The sequence below is a fragment of the Colias croceus genome, chromosome 19 (assembly GCF_905220415.1).
Source record: "Colias croceus chromosome 19, ilColCroc2.1".
In the NCBI taxonomy this organism is placed as follows: Eukaryota; Metazoa; Arthropoda; class Insecta; order Lepidoptera; family Pieridae; genus Colias; species Colias croceus.
The window spans coordinates 6,397,680-6,411,561 of NC_059555.1; the positions used below are offsets into that span (position 1 = coordinate 6,397,680).

The 13,882-nt window shown below is 31.2% G+C and overlaps 1 protein-coding gene across 4 annotated transcripts in view; it reads right to left on the reverse strand.

Annotated features, from left to right (window-relative positions):
- Nucleotides 1–13,745, reverse strand: part of LOC123700224 (RIMS-binding protein 2) — a 33,175-nt gene extending 19,430 nt beyond the window's left edge. For all 4 annotated transcript variants that reach the window (XM_045647381.1, XM_045647378.1, XM_045647380.1 and 1 more), the window contains exon 1: nucleotides 13,405–13,745. The gene's annotated coding sequence lies outside the window, so the exon portion shown is untranslated. The remainder of the gene's footprint in view (nucleotides 1–13,404) is intronic.
- Between the last annotated feature and the right edge of the window lie 137 nt (nucleotides 13,746–13,882).

Consider the following 13,882-nt stretch of genomic DNA (forward strand, 5'->3'; position numbering starts at 1 on the left):
TTTTGTTTTCACCCCCCTTTTTAATAAAGTAAAAAAAGTTGTGAACTATGTTTCAAATTTTGTAAAAGACTACAAACATTATATATTCAATATTCAATAGTTAGTTCCATAAAAAATAAATCTTTTATTCAATGAGTATTAAAATGTGAATTCAGTTTTGCCGAATCAGTTATACAGTTCCATCACTATTCAACCCGAAAGTCTATTATGATGAATAAAAATTTTCTGGCAAACAAACTGGAAAAAATATTATCCGTAGTACCTACTTATGATCGATATTGTAGTTCTTGAACTTAATCTCTACCTCAATTTTTTTTAATTATCTACCTAATTACCCCTTAATAAAAATTTTCGTTAAAACCGTGATTTATCTTTTGTGTACTTAACATACCTAGTTTATTTAACTATATTTTTACAAGCTACAAGAGCTCTAGAAATAACTATTTTATTCGCGTAAGGACATGAGCTATGAACATTCCGGTAAAGTGAATATACAGACTCTTCAATAATTATGAGCAAACGCTAGAATATTTTAAAATTTATGCAATTCAGAGAATTTTTAATACTTGAGGTGGGTCCGTGGTATAATCATACTTTTATACGAAGTGAAAATATTAAAAAAAAAAAAGTTTCGTATTTTTGAATTGGAACTAAGTAGTTACTTTATGTCAGGTCTTTATAATTGGATCGTGTAATGACTTGAGAGTTGAGAGGTTCTTTGAAAGAAATTAATTTATTCATAACTAGCGGTCCGCCCCGGCTTCGCCCGTGGTACATGTTTACGTTTTCTCTACATAAGAACCAACCTCGTACTTCAAGGAATATAATAAAAAAAGAATTATCGGAATCGGTTCAGCCGTTCTCGAGTTATGCGCTTACCAACACATTTTGCGATTCATTTTTATAAATGCATGTTACTTTCAATCGAATATTTTACTCAAATACCGGATTCAATTGGAAGTTTTTTTTATCATGTATTTAATCTGATCCCATAAAATATGTTGAAAATTTAATGTAAGATAAATTACAACATAGTACTGCTGTGTATTTTCATTTTAAAGTCGAGCCAAAAAACACAAAGAAGTTATAAAAAATCTTGGTTCTTAGTCTTGTTTCAGTATATCCGTACAGTGTAAGTAAGAACAGAGATTTTTCTGAACTTTTTAATTTCCGTTAACCAAGCGAAGAACAACGCAAGTTTAGTAATAAACGGTAAGTAGAACAGATGTTGCTTTTTCTTGTTCAGAGACAAACCTAATTGCGCTTTTCAGCCACTGCGCTGTTTTATCTATATTCTATACAATATAATATCTGTGGACCACGAATTCATAAGAATAACTTTATATTTTATATGTAAAGTAAATTATAAAATTCTGAAATTATTATGAAAGTTTTGCTCATTACACTAAAATTATTTTTCTATCTCGAAACCAACTTAAAACTGACGTATATTAAGATGATATTTTTTTAAAGAATTGACAAAATTCGATCACGAGACGGGATTTGATATTAAGCACAAAAAATGCAAAGAATAAATGTAAGAAACTTTATTAATGAAATAAAAACAGAACTTTATGCAGCAAGATTTACATTGAAATTTGAAAGCACAATTATAGTCTTAGCGTGTTATATTAGTTCATTAGCTATTCACCCGTGTTTCAGTCTAGTCGTTTTTAAAATGCGGCTACCTATTTTTTTGAAAGTTCGGATTAGTGTATTTAAAAGAAATGATTATGTATTACATTTTGCGCTAATATACTTTTACATTGTACTCCATCATCTATGACCTTGAGTTCATAGGTATCTTTAGTCAATTTACTGGCTTTTCGCCAGCGGCATCGCCCGCGTAGTCTAAGAAAAACCCGAGTAGTTCCCATTCCTATGGGATTTCCGGGATAAATCCTATCCTAAGTCCTTCCTCAGGTCCCAAGCTATCTCAGTACCAGATTTGACGTAAATCCATGCAGTACTTCTTGAGATTAGCCAGGACATACAGACAGACAAAAATCCTAAAAACTATGTTTATAGCTACAGTATCTATGTCGATCACGCCCCAAGTATTCTTTAAAAAAATATTCAATGTACAATATTAACTTTCCTACGATTTTATTATATGTATAGATAATATTATTATATTATTAAGTAGAGCCAGTTTCACGGCCATTTTAACGTATGAATTTCATGCATTTTTTGACGATTTGAGCTTGATTTGAACTGATGACAAGTTACATACCCACAAAAAAATCCCTTACATTTTTTTCATTCTACGATATGAAGTTGTAAAGAGACGATTCTACGAGAATAATGTTAAACTGACAAAAAGGCTCTATAATTTACAATGCTAACTTATACCAACTGTATCAATAAGGTTAAATCAAACTTATTTATTTTCAATATTTTTGTAACTTGAAAATTGTAACAACTATAGGTAAAAATTTAATAGATCATGTATGGAAAGAAAATGTGCTTGTAGTGCATATATGTATAATGTATACATGTATGTCTGTATATAGCAGATATGCAAAAATATCACGTGTCAAAAAGCGATGTAGGCGCAAATAACATTTTGTGTACTGCGAGAATACCTATTTTTGTAAAAACGAAATATTTAATGTATTTTTTCTAGCAAATCACTTTTTATATCAATGTAAGAAAGTAATTCGACTTCCTTCAAAACTGTGAAAAGATAGAGTTGTTTAGGCTGCAAATACATCCCGAGAACACAGAATCATGAAAGCAGGAACGTCTAAAGAAAAAATTGTGAAAAATATACAGTTACAACATATAAAAACACCGGTTTATACGGAACCCTGGGTTCGCGAGTCCTACTCGCACTTGGCCGGTTTTATTTATATTTAGCCAAGAGATATTCGAAAGTGCAAACGTAAAACATCGTAGAAATTCAGAAAATTAAAATCGCGCTTTGGCTTTTGTTCAAATTAATTAAAAAATTTATACATCGTTGTTGCTCATTATCTCGACAACTGTCTCTCTAGCAAATCAAAATAAGTAAATTAATGTAATATTTACTTATTTCTCACATGATATATCTTATTATCTTCTGTATTCAATGTATCAAAAAAGCTAAAATTTGGCGATTATTTTTTAGTTACCGATTATAAAAGCAATTTAATTTTTTATACAGTACAACAATTCGATTAACAAATAAATATCATAACTCAAAATTCAGTGTTTTTAATAATAAAACCAAATATTTGTTCACTATTTTCAATGCCGAAAGTTCTATTTCTCTGTTGAAAAGGCACGTTCTAATTTAAAACCGCGAAATCAAAACGAATATCAACATTTTTCATATTTTATATATTTTACCGTCGAACATTTCACCGACATTTGCTATTTGTATTTGAAATATGCAAACCATTTTTAAAATATTTGAAATGTTTATCGCGGTGTTTTAGAATACATTTATATTAAAGATCTCTAGAATGATTTGTTTTAAATTTTTGTTACAGCAATTCAAGATTTTTTTTAGACTCACACTTGGCGTCTGAAGTTTGAAGAACTCCTCTCCTGGAAAATAGTAGAAAGTAGCTTCAGACCTTGAGTTTAAGGCCTTTTGTTTTTTTTTAGAATTAAGTACTTAAATCTGTGCTTAATCTGCGCTTTAACAAATCGTACCGTAGGCACTTTTAAATAAATTATAGATTTACAAACTCCAAACTCTACGTTTCTGTAAATAATATTCTAAAACAGTTTATAAAGGTTGAAACCAGTATAAACAATTCATATGAATTTTAAATGTATGAACAAGAACTGCTTATCTAGTAATCTATATAAATGGTTTGTATTTATGATGTATCTATTCAGCATCAAAATCAAATCCTTAAGAGGATCACCATTCACAAACACCAGCTAGATCAATCATTTAACTTGAAAGGTTAAGAGGGATCGGAGCATGATTTTATATTTCTTAGATAAATAGTTTCCAAACGTTCAAAGGTTTTTTGCTATCATTAATATAGACTAATATAACAAAATAGATAAAAAATTATCTATGAGAAGTGAGAACGTATCACTATCACTACATAGCATAAAACTAAGTCGCGTTCTCTGTCCCTATATATATATCCCAATGTCCCTATGTATAGTTAAATCTTTAAAACTAAGCAACGGATATTGATGTGATTTTTTTAGTTTTAGTATATTATGATTATATCCGTATCATATACATAATATTTTAACGTAATATCTTTCAGAAATATCTTAAATGATATCATTAAAAATCCTATCCAAAAATAGTATATCGAACACAATAAGTTCAGGATTTATAAATATTTCCGTACAATAAAAAAAATGTAGTGAACAAAAGCATTAATTCCCAACGTAGCGTGTAACAGCGGTTTCAGCAGCAGTATAAAGTAGGACACTAATGGTTCACTATTTACGTATTCAAAAGAAATTGTCAAGCATGTATTTATGAGCTCGCCATTGTTAGCCGCATTTAATTTTTATACGATTTAATTTCTGTACAATAATGCTTTTAACTCCATGATTACGGATGACAGCACCCTGTATGGAATATTTTCGTTGTTTTTAGCACACGCAAAACAACGAAAATCTGCAATTTTCTAAATTAAATTTACATTAATTTTACATTAGTTTGTATTTTGTGTTTTTTTTTTACATTTGTGTTTATCCCTTTTTCCTGAGCGATTACTTTTCCTAAATAATCGAAATAAGTTATCTATTAATTTCTAAAACTCAGGCAGAATCTGTCTACCAAAAAAAAAAAAATTGTATGATACGTGAAACATACTTAATTACAATTATTTTGAACGTTAATACCTAGCAGTACTACCAACCTAATTAGTAAAAGGCCGATGAATTATAATTAGCCGAGTCGTAATTATTTGTCTCGCTGGTTATAACTACTGAAAAAAATAGTAGTAGTAGAAGTAAGAAACATTCTCTTCACCGCGCCAGCATTATTACATCATCAAGAAATTCATAGTCATGAATTCGTTTCGTGTCGAAGCATTTTATTTAAGTACTTACTTTAAGTCTTAGTTCCATAATGTTTTTGACCCTCAACTGTACTTCTGTAGTACCTACAATGTGGTTAAGTACAAAGGAGGTAAAATTAAGGACGTAACCTTAGTCGAGTAACTTTTCAGTGAAAGTTAGTCGAAATTGTAGGAAAAAGGAATTTTCAATTTCACGTGACTCTATTTTTATCACTCGGCTTTATTATTTCGTGTAATTATGGATTAAGCTTGTTCGAAAGCTTTAAAGAACATGGTCCATTAAACTGCCTTTAATAACTACCTACAATTTTAATTTTAAACGTGATTATTGTATTTATTCTAGGTAGAAATAAAGCATAGAAATTAAATAGATACATTTATAGCTCACATCTGTTGGGGATAAACGCTTTCATTTGAGTGGGATGTTACTATTCATGCGACTGAGTGGGAGTATCCTTAATTTAACCTATCTCTATCGTATTACGAGATAGGGTTAAAATAGCTATATATTAATAATAATTAAGCCCAATTAATGCCATAAGTGCATATTTGATGATTATGTGTGCTTGATATGCAAAATAAGTTACCGGTCTTATAGATGCTAACTAGTAAGGGCACAAGGTATCAGATAAACACATCTATATTGATATATGAAACAAAACTTTTTTTACTAAAGTTGCGCGGACGCAGGAGTATGAAATTTCTTACGCCTTTTACACTGCGGCTCCTCTAGTATTCAACTTATAAATATGATACTGAGTGATCATAATATATATTATATGATGATTCTAAATCACTTTCTCGGCTCCTAGGATTTTACATAACTTTGCTACAACGGTGATTTTCAAGTACGTTTTGAATTATTTTTTTGCAAATAGGCTGATAATCTTACGCCTGACCAAACTTTTAGAAATTGTAACGAAAAATCTTTTCACAATAATTCACCACATCACTTACTTTCAATCAGAAACAAAATCGCTCTAATTGGCACAGCTGGTAACGTAAAAAATGATTATTTTCATGTGGCTGTTTTAAAATTTACAGTTTTTATGATGTATCAATGATATAATTATTATAGGACACTTGGAAAGTAACTTTTTCATAGAAGGTAATTTGTTATTTACGTTACGTTAACGTTAATAGATCAATATTTATAGAAAAACATATTCACAAAAAATAACATTTCATCTAATAGCAATCTGAGTCTTATCCTTTTATTACCCATTACGAGAATACTGAATAATTTGTCCCTTGGGTAAACAACAATTTTGGCCAAGTTCTATGGATGCCAAATATATTAACTCGGTTTGGCTGCTAGCATCGCATGGGTACGCGTTGCGGTTGTAATGTTGCTGTTAAAATGCTGTTGTAGGCGCAAATAACATTTTGTGTACTGCGAGAATACCCATTTTTGTAAAAACGAAATATTTAATGTATTTTTTCTAGCAAATCACTTTTTATATCAATGTAAGAAAGTAATTCGACTTCCTTCAAAACTGTGAAAAGATAGAGCTGTTTAGGCTGCAAATACATCCCGAGAACACAGAATCATGAAAGCAGGAACGTCTAAAGAAAAAATTGTGAAAAATATACAGTTACAACATATAAAAACACCGGTTTATACAGAACCCTGGGTTCGCGAGTCCTACTCGCACTTGGCCGGTTTTATTTATATTTAGCCAAGAGATATTCGAAAGTGCAAACGTAAAACATCGTAGAAATTCAGAAAATTAAAATCGCGCTTTGGCTTTTGTTCAAATTAATTAAAAAATTTATACATCGTTGTTGCTCATTATCTCGACAACTGTCTCTCTAGCAAATCAAAATAAGTAAATTAATGTAATATTTACTTATTTCTCACATGATATATCTTATTATCTAAATTTCTGTATTCAATGTATCAAAAAAGCTAAAATTTGGCGATTATTTTTTAGTTACCGATTATAAAAGCAATTTAATTTTTTATACAGTACAACAATTCGATTAACAAATAAATATCATAACTCAAAATTCAGTGTTTTTAATAATAAAACCAAATATTTGTTCACTATTTTCAATGATGAAAGTTCTATTTCTCTGTTGAAAAGGCACGTTCTAATTTAAAACTGCGAAATCAAAACGAATATCAACATTTTTCATATTTTATATATTTTACCGTCGAACATTTCACCGACATTTGCTATTTGTATTTGAAATATCCAAACCATTTTTAACGTATTTGAAATGTTTATCGCGGTGTTTTAGAATACATTTATATTAAAGATCTCTAGAATGATTTGTTTTAAATTTTTGTTACAGCAATTCAAGATTTTTTTTAGACTCACACTTGGCGTCTGAAGTTTGAAGAACTCCTTTCCTGGAAAATAGTAGAAAGTAGCTTCAGACCTTGAGTTTAAGGCCTTTTGTTTTTTTTTTAGAATTAAGTACTTAAATCTGTGCTTAATCTGCGCTTTAACAAATCGTACCGTAGGCACTTTTAAATAAATTATAGATTTACAAACTCCAAACTCTACATTTCTGTAAATAATATTCTAAAACAGTTTATAAAGGTTGAAACCAGTATAAACAATTCATATGAATTTTAAATGTATGAACAAGAACTGCTTATCTAGTAATCTATATAAATGGTTTGTATTTATGATGTATCTATTCAGCATCAAAATCAAATCCTTAAGAGGATCACCATTCACAAACACCAGCTAGATCAATCATTTAACTTGAAAGGTTAAGAGGGATCGGAGCATGATTTTATATTTCTTAGATAAATAGTTTCCAAACGTTCAAAGGTTTTTTGCTATCATTAATATAGACTAATATAACAAAATAGATAAAAAATTATCTATGAGAAGTGAGAACGTATCACTATCACTACATAGCATAAAACTAAGTCGCGTTCTCTGTCCCTATATATATATCCCAATGTCCCTATGTATAGTTAAATCTTTAAAACTAAGCAACGGATATTGATGTGATTTTTTTAGTTTTAGTATATTATGATTATATCCGTATCATATACATAATATTTTAACGTAATATCTTTCAGAAATATCTTAAATGATATCATTAAAAATCCTATCCAAAAATAGTATATCAAACACAATAAGTTCAGGATTTATAAATATTTCCGTACAATAAAAAAAATGTAGTGAACAAAAGCATTAATTCCCAACGTAGCGTGTAACAGCGGTTTCAGCAGCAGTATAAAGTAGGACACTAATGGTTCACTATTTACGTATTCAAAAGAAATTGTCAAGCATGTATTTAAGAGCTCGCCATTGTTAGCCGCATTTAATTTTTATACGATTTAATTTCTGTACAATAATGCTTTTAACTCCATGATTACGGATGACAGCACCCTGTATGGAATATTTACGTTGTTTTTAGCACACGCAAAACAACGAGCAATTTTCTAAATTAAATTTACGTTAGCTTTTGTGTTTTTTTTTTTACATTTGTGTTTATCCCTTTTTCCTGAGCGATTACTTTTCCTAAATAATCGAAATAAGTTATCTATTAATTTCTAAAACTCAGGCAGAATCTGTCTACCAAAAAAAATTAAATTTTGTATGATAGGTACTTACGTGAAACATAATTACAATTATTTTGAACGTTAAAACCTAGCAAAACTACCAACCTAATTAGTAAAAGGCCGATGAATTATAATTAGCCGAGTCGTAATTATTTGTCTCGCTAGTTGTAACTACTGAAAAAGTTAAAGAAAGTAAGAAACATTCTCTTCACCACGCCAGCATTATTACATCATCAAGAAATTCATAGTCATGAATTCGTTTCGTGTCGAAGCATTTCATTTAAGTACTTACTTTAAGTCTTAGTTCCATAATGTTTTTGACCCTCAACTGTACTTCTGTAGTACCTACAATGTGGTTAAGTACAAAGGAGGTAAAATTAAGGACGTAACCTTAGTCGAGTAACTTTTCAGTGAAAGTTAGTCGAAATTGTAGGAAAAAGGAATTTTCAATTTCACGTGACTCTATTTTTATCACTCGGCTTTATTATTTCGTGTAATTATGGATCCCACCAAAAACATAAATGTAAAAATTGGAGCCGAGTTCAATCGTTGACTTAATTTGCCAAAAAAAGAAATGAGATCTAAATGTGTGCAAGTTCTGCAGACAGTCCAGAAATTTATTTACAAAGATGTATTAAGTTCTTAGGTTGACTGAAAACTCAATTGTTTTATTTTCCCTTAGAGAACAATGTTTATTCCAAAATATAACTTTTTTAATTTGAATAATATAATTATTTTCACAAAGCAAACAACTAATGACCTATTGAACCCCATAATTTGATGAGGCTAGTTTTTAGAACCTCACAAAATATAAACAGTATGTAAAACTAGCCTCATCAAATTATGGGGTTCAATAGGTCATTAGTTGTTTGCTTTGTGAAAATAATTATATTATTCAAATTAAAAAAGTACTCGATATTGCCATGACGCGATCTTGAAATTTTACTCTAAACGCGCCTAAAGATGTTTCACTCATATTAATATTACGCAAATTAAATCATTTCGACCTTCGACGAAGCCTTCTTCCATTACACCATTTATGGTAATTATTTTTGCATGCTTGTATTGGCTAAACATGTTTGTGCTTTATTAATATAATTGTATCACCATTGAATACCATGTTTAAAGCAAAATAAAGATTTTATTTATTTATTTATTTATTTACACTGAAATTAAAACTAAACTAAACACTCATAAATAAAGAATAAATAAATGTGAATATGTAAAATTATATATTATTTTTAACTGTATGAGCAATAAAGGCAATATTTTTATTACAATTTTCTTTTATTTTACGTTTAATAACAGTTTTGAATAAAGAAATCATGCAATCGAAGTAATCCGCCCTAGCGATACTAGCGCGAGTGAGCGTGATGTCAGAGGCGCTTCGAATCTACAGATGTTTCGTCCTAAAATATGTAAACTTCAATAATCTATATCTCAGTCATTTATTGATGGATTTCAAAATTTTTTTCGGCCACTGATTAGTTTTGATCTATTTTTTAAGACTAGTAAGGTGAATATACACTATTTTCTTTTTTTTAAACTTTTCCATTTTTCCATACAAACAAAATTTATGTCATTGAAAAAAAATTAAATACAAATAAATTCAGTATTTTCTGATTTTTTCCTTTGTACACTCACTATCACCTAGTTGATTACAAAATTTGAACTTTCTAGGTCATCTGGAAGTGGGTTAGGTTTTGTATATGTCTATAAGTCAGTCAGTCTTAAAAATTGCGATTTTTGAATATTAATATCTACGCAAATGTTTAATCTGTATTTATGAAATTTAAGGTTCTTGTTTATCTTGAGGTCCTCTTGATATGTACCAAATTTGGTTTATATAACTTAAATAGTTTTCGAGTTATAAGGGGGTGAAAAGTGGCTCGAAATGGTTCGTGTAAATATACACACGGCTGCTGCTCGCCAGTTCTCTTCGCTTGAACTCGGCTTGACACGCTGCCGCGTGTCTAGATTAAGCTTGTTCGAAAGCTTTAAGGAACATGGTCCATTAAACTGCCTTTAATAACTACCTACAATTTTAATTTTAACCTTTATTTTCTAGGTAGAAATAAAGCATAGAAATTAAATAAATACATTTATAGATCACATCTGTTGGGGATAAATGCTTTCATTTGAGTGGGATGTTACTATTCATGCGACTGAGTGGGAGTATCCTTAATTTAACCTATCTCTGGCGTATTACGAGATAGGGTTAAAATAGCTATATATTAATAATAATCAAGCCCAATTAATGCCATAAGTGCATATTTGATGATTATGTGTGATTGATATGCAAAATAAGTTACCGGTCTTATAGATACTAACTAGTAAGGGCACAAGGTATCAGATAAACACATCTATATTGATCCATACTAATATTATAAATGCGAAAGTAACTCTGTCTGTCTGTTACTCAATCACGCCTAAACTACTGAACCAATTTGTATGAAATTTGGTATGGAGATATTTTGATACCCGAGAAAGGACATAGGCTACCTTTTATTGCGAAATATGTACCACGGGCGAAGCCGGGGCGGACCACTAGTAGGCTATATATCATCACGCTATGCTAAGACCAACAGGAGTGAAGCAATGCGGGTGAAACCGCGGGGCACAGCTAGTATTGATATATGAAATCAAACTCTTTTTTTACTAAAGTTGCGCGGACGCAGGAGTATGAAATTTCTTACGCCTTTTACACTGCGGCTCCTCTAGTATTCAACTTATAAATATGATACTGAGTGATCATAATATATATTATATGATGATTCTAAATCACTTTCTCGGCTCCTAGGATTTTACATAACTTTGCTGCAACGGTGATTTTCAAGTACGTTTTGAATTTTTTTTTTTGCAAATAGGCTGATAATCTTACGCCTGACCAAACTTTTAGAAATTGTAACGAAAAAACTTTTCACAATAATTCACCACATCACTTACTTTCAATCAGAAACAAAATCGCTCTAATTGGCACAGCTGGTAACGTAAAAAATGATTATTTTCATGTGGCTGTTTTAAAATTTACAGTTTTTATGATGTATCAATGATATAATTATTATAGGACACTTGGAAAGTAACTTTTTCATAGAAGGTAATTTGTTATTTACGTTACGTTAACGTTAATAGATCAATATTCATAGAAAAACATATTCACAAAAAATAACATTTCATCTAATAGCAATCTAAGTCTTATCCTTTTATTACCCATTGCGAGAATACTGAATAATTTGTCCCTTGGGTAAACAACAATTTTGGCCAAGTTCTATGGATGCCAAATATATTAACTCGGTTTGGCTGCTGGCATCGCATGGGTACGCGTTGCGGTTGTAACTTGAATATTTCATATATCTTCTGAGCCAAAAGTACAATGACCGAATTCATGAGCCAAAGCTTATTATGCTATATGCTATATGCTCTCAAGATAGTAAATTATTATAAAAATAAGCTTATTTTTATAATAATTTACTATCTTGAGAGACCATTAAAATCGAATTTTCATGCAAACTCTTTTCATGCCAACAAAAAAGTTTGTACGCACAGACCCAAAAACTGCATCAAGTAAGATTTTAGTTACTTTGGTAATTGATAATAAACCTACAGAATTTCTAACAATGTAGTTTAGTTCTAAATAGATAAACACTAATGCGAGAACGAAAGTCAATATCATCGAGTAAAAAACACACATTTAGTATACCTATATGGGCTATGTGCGTTTTGATAGTGAAACAATAATAAAGGTTAAAGCAAACCCTTAAAATAACAGTTATGTTAAAAATATAATAATGTTTTTACAATAAATAAAATAAATATATAAATATAACAATACCAGTTTATGCAGTTCCAATGCAGTTTACTCACTGACAAGTAGATATACTTCGTGTCCATTTTAAAAATAACCCATCGAAAAATATTTCTCTTGCAAAATTTTTCGCATAATATTTGACCTATCTCTGATAGTTCACGCTTCACAAAATTTAGTTCAGCAATAATTACCAGAAAACCCTTTGTTGCGCGTGAGAAAATCACACTTGACCGAATTTTCTTGAGTGCGCGCGATCGACGGCTTCAATCTTGCTTTTCTCTTTACACGAAACGGTGTAGGGCAAAATATTGTGCTCGTAATGGATCCTCGGTGAAAGAATCAAGTAAAAATAAATATTAAATTCCCGTACATTGTTAACAATACGTAAGAAATGCGATTAATAAATAGTAGAGTTTATTATATTTCAAGCTATATTTGTCACGGTTTTGGAATTTATAGTTCATCAGAATTTGCAGTTTCAATAATAAATTAATGAACTTGGACAATATTAAACTGAAATGAATTAATAATACTTGATACTATCCTATAAATACTACCTTACCTACGTTTCTGTTAGTACATTAGAATTAACCCGATGGATAAGAGACGTGGTAGTCGTTACTCAGCATTCGTTTATAATGTAAAATCTTTATTCATCTAATGTAGAGCAATGTGAGTATCGTAAGATAGATGTTGCTTATGTGTGTGTGCTATTTAATCGCGGTTATAAGATAAAATAAATCGATACTAACACTAATCTAGCAATAAACAGGACATTGACGATTCATCTTTTATATCAATCATCGGATTTCTATATGTAATGTGAATCTGAACAATATGATCAATAACTTGTATTAAACATGCAATAAGGCTACTAAGGCTAACCACTGTTGACAGGCGCGAGGTTCAGCCAACTCGAATATAACCAACCGCGGCCTACACCGCCCTACAACACAATCTAACGCAACACCTTTTCAAGCTTTTCAGGAGTTCCAGATAACAAAGCGATCGATATTTAGGCGAGCACTCATAACACCAAACACCTTTCGATATCAGATCAGCTACTACTGTGACATACTCACGGTAATGTCAGATCCAGCTCGTTACATGGGCACCGCGGTTCACTGCACCGTATCGTGGGCTGTAAGATGCACCTTAACGTCCCAAACTTGCGTAACATTTACATAACGAGGCACATAACGTCCGTTAAACCGAGTCAGAGGCGGGTTCGCGCACGGCTGGAGAGACAGTCCCGTCCAGCCATTTTGGAAACGCGGTAACTAACGCGCGAGAGATAGACGTAATCGAGGCGCGTTTGAAACTAGTACTAGGTTTTCTTTTCTGGATGTTACAGAGCTACGTTCGGGAGGAAAATAAAAAAAAGTGTGAAATGTTCGGGTGGAGCGGTCGGCCGGCTGCGAGTGGCACATGCCGCTCGATAGGCGGGCGCATGCGTGAGGCGCGGCGCGGGTGACGTCACACTCCGCGCCGCCGCGCTGCCTCCGTCGCCTACTCAATGGAGCGCCTCTGGTCGACGCACACCATTATAATACAGACACC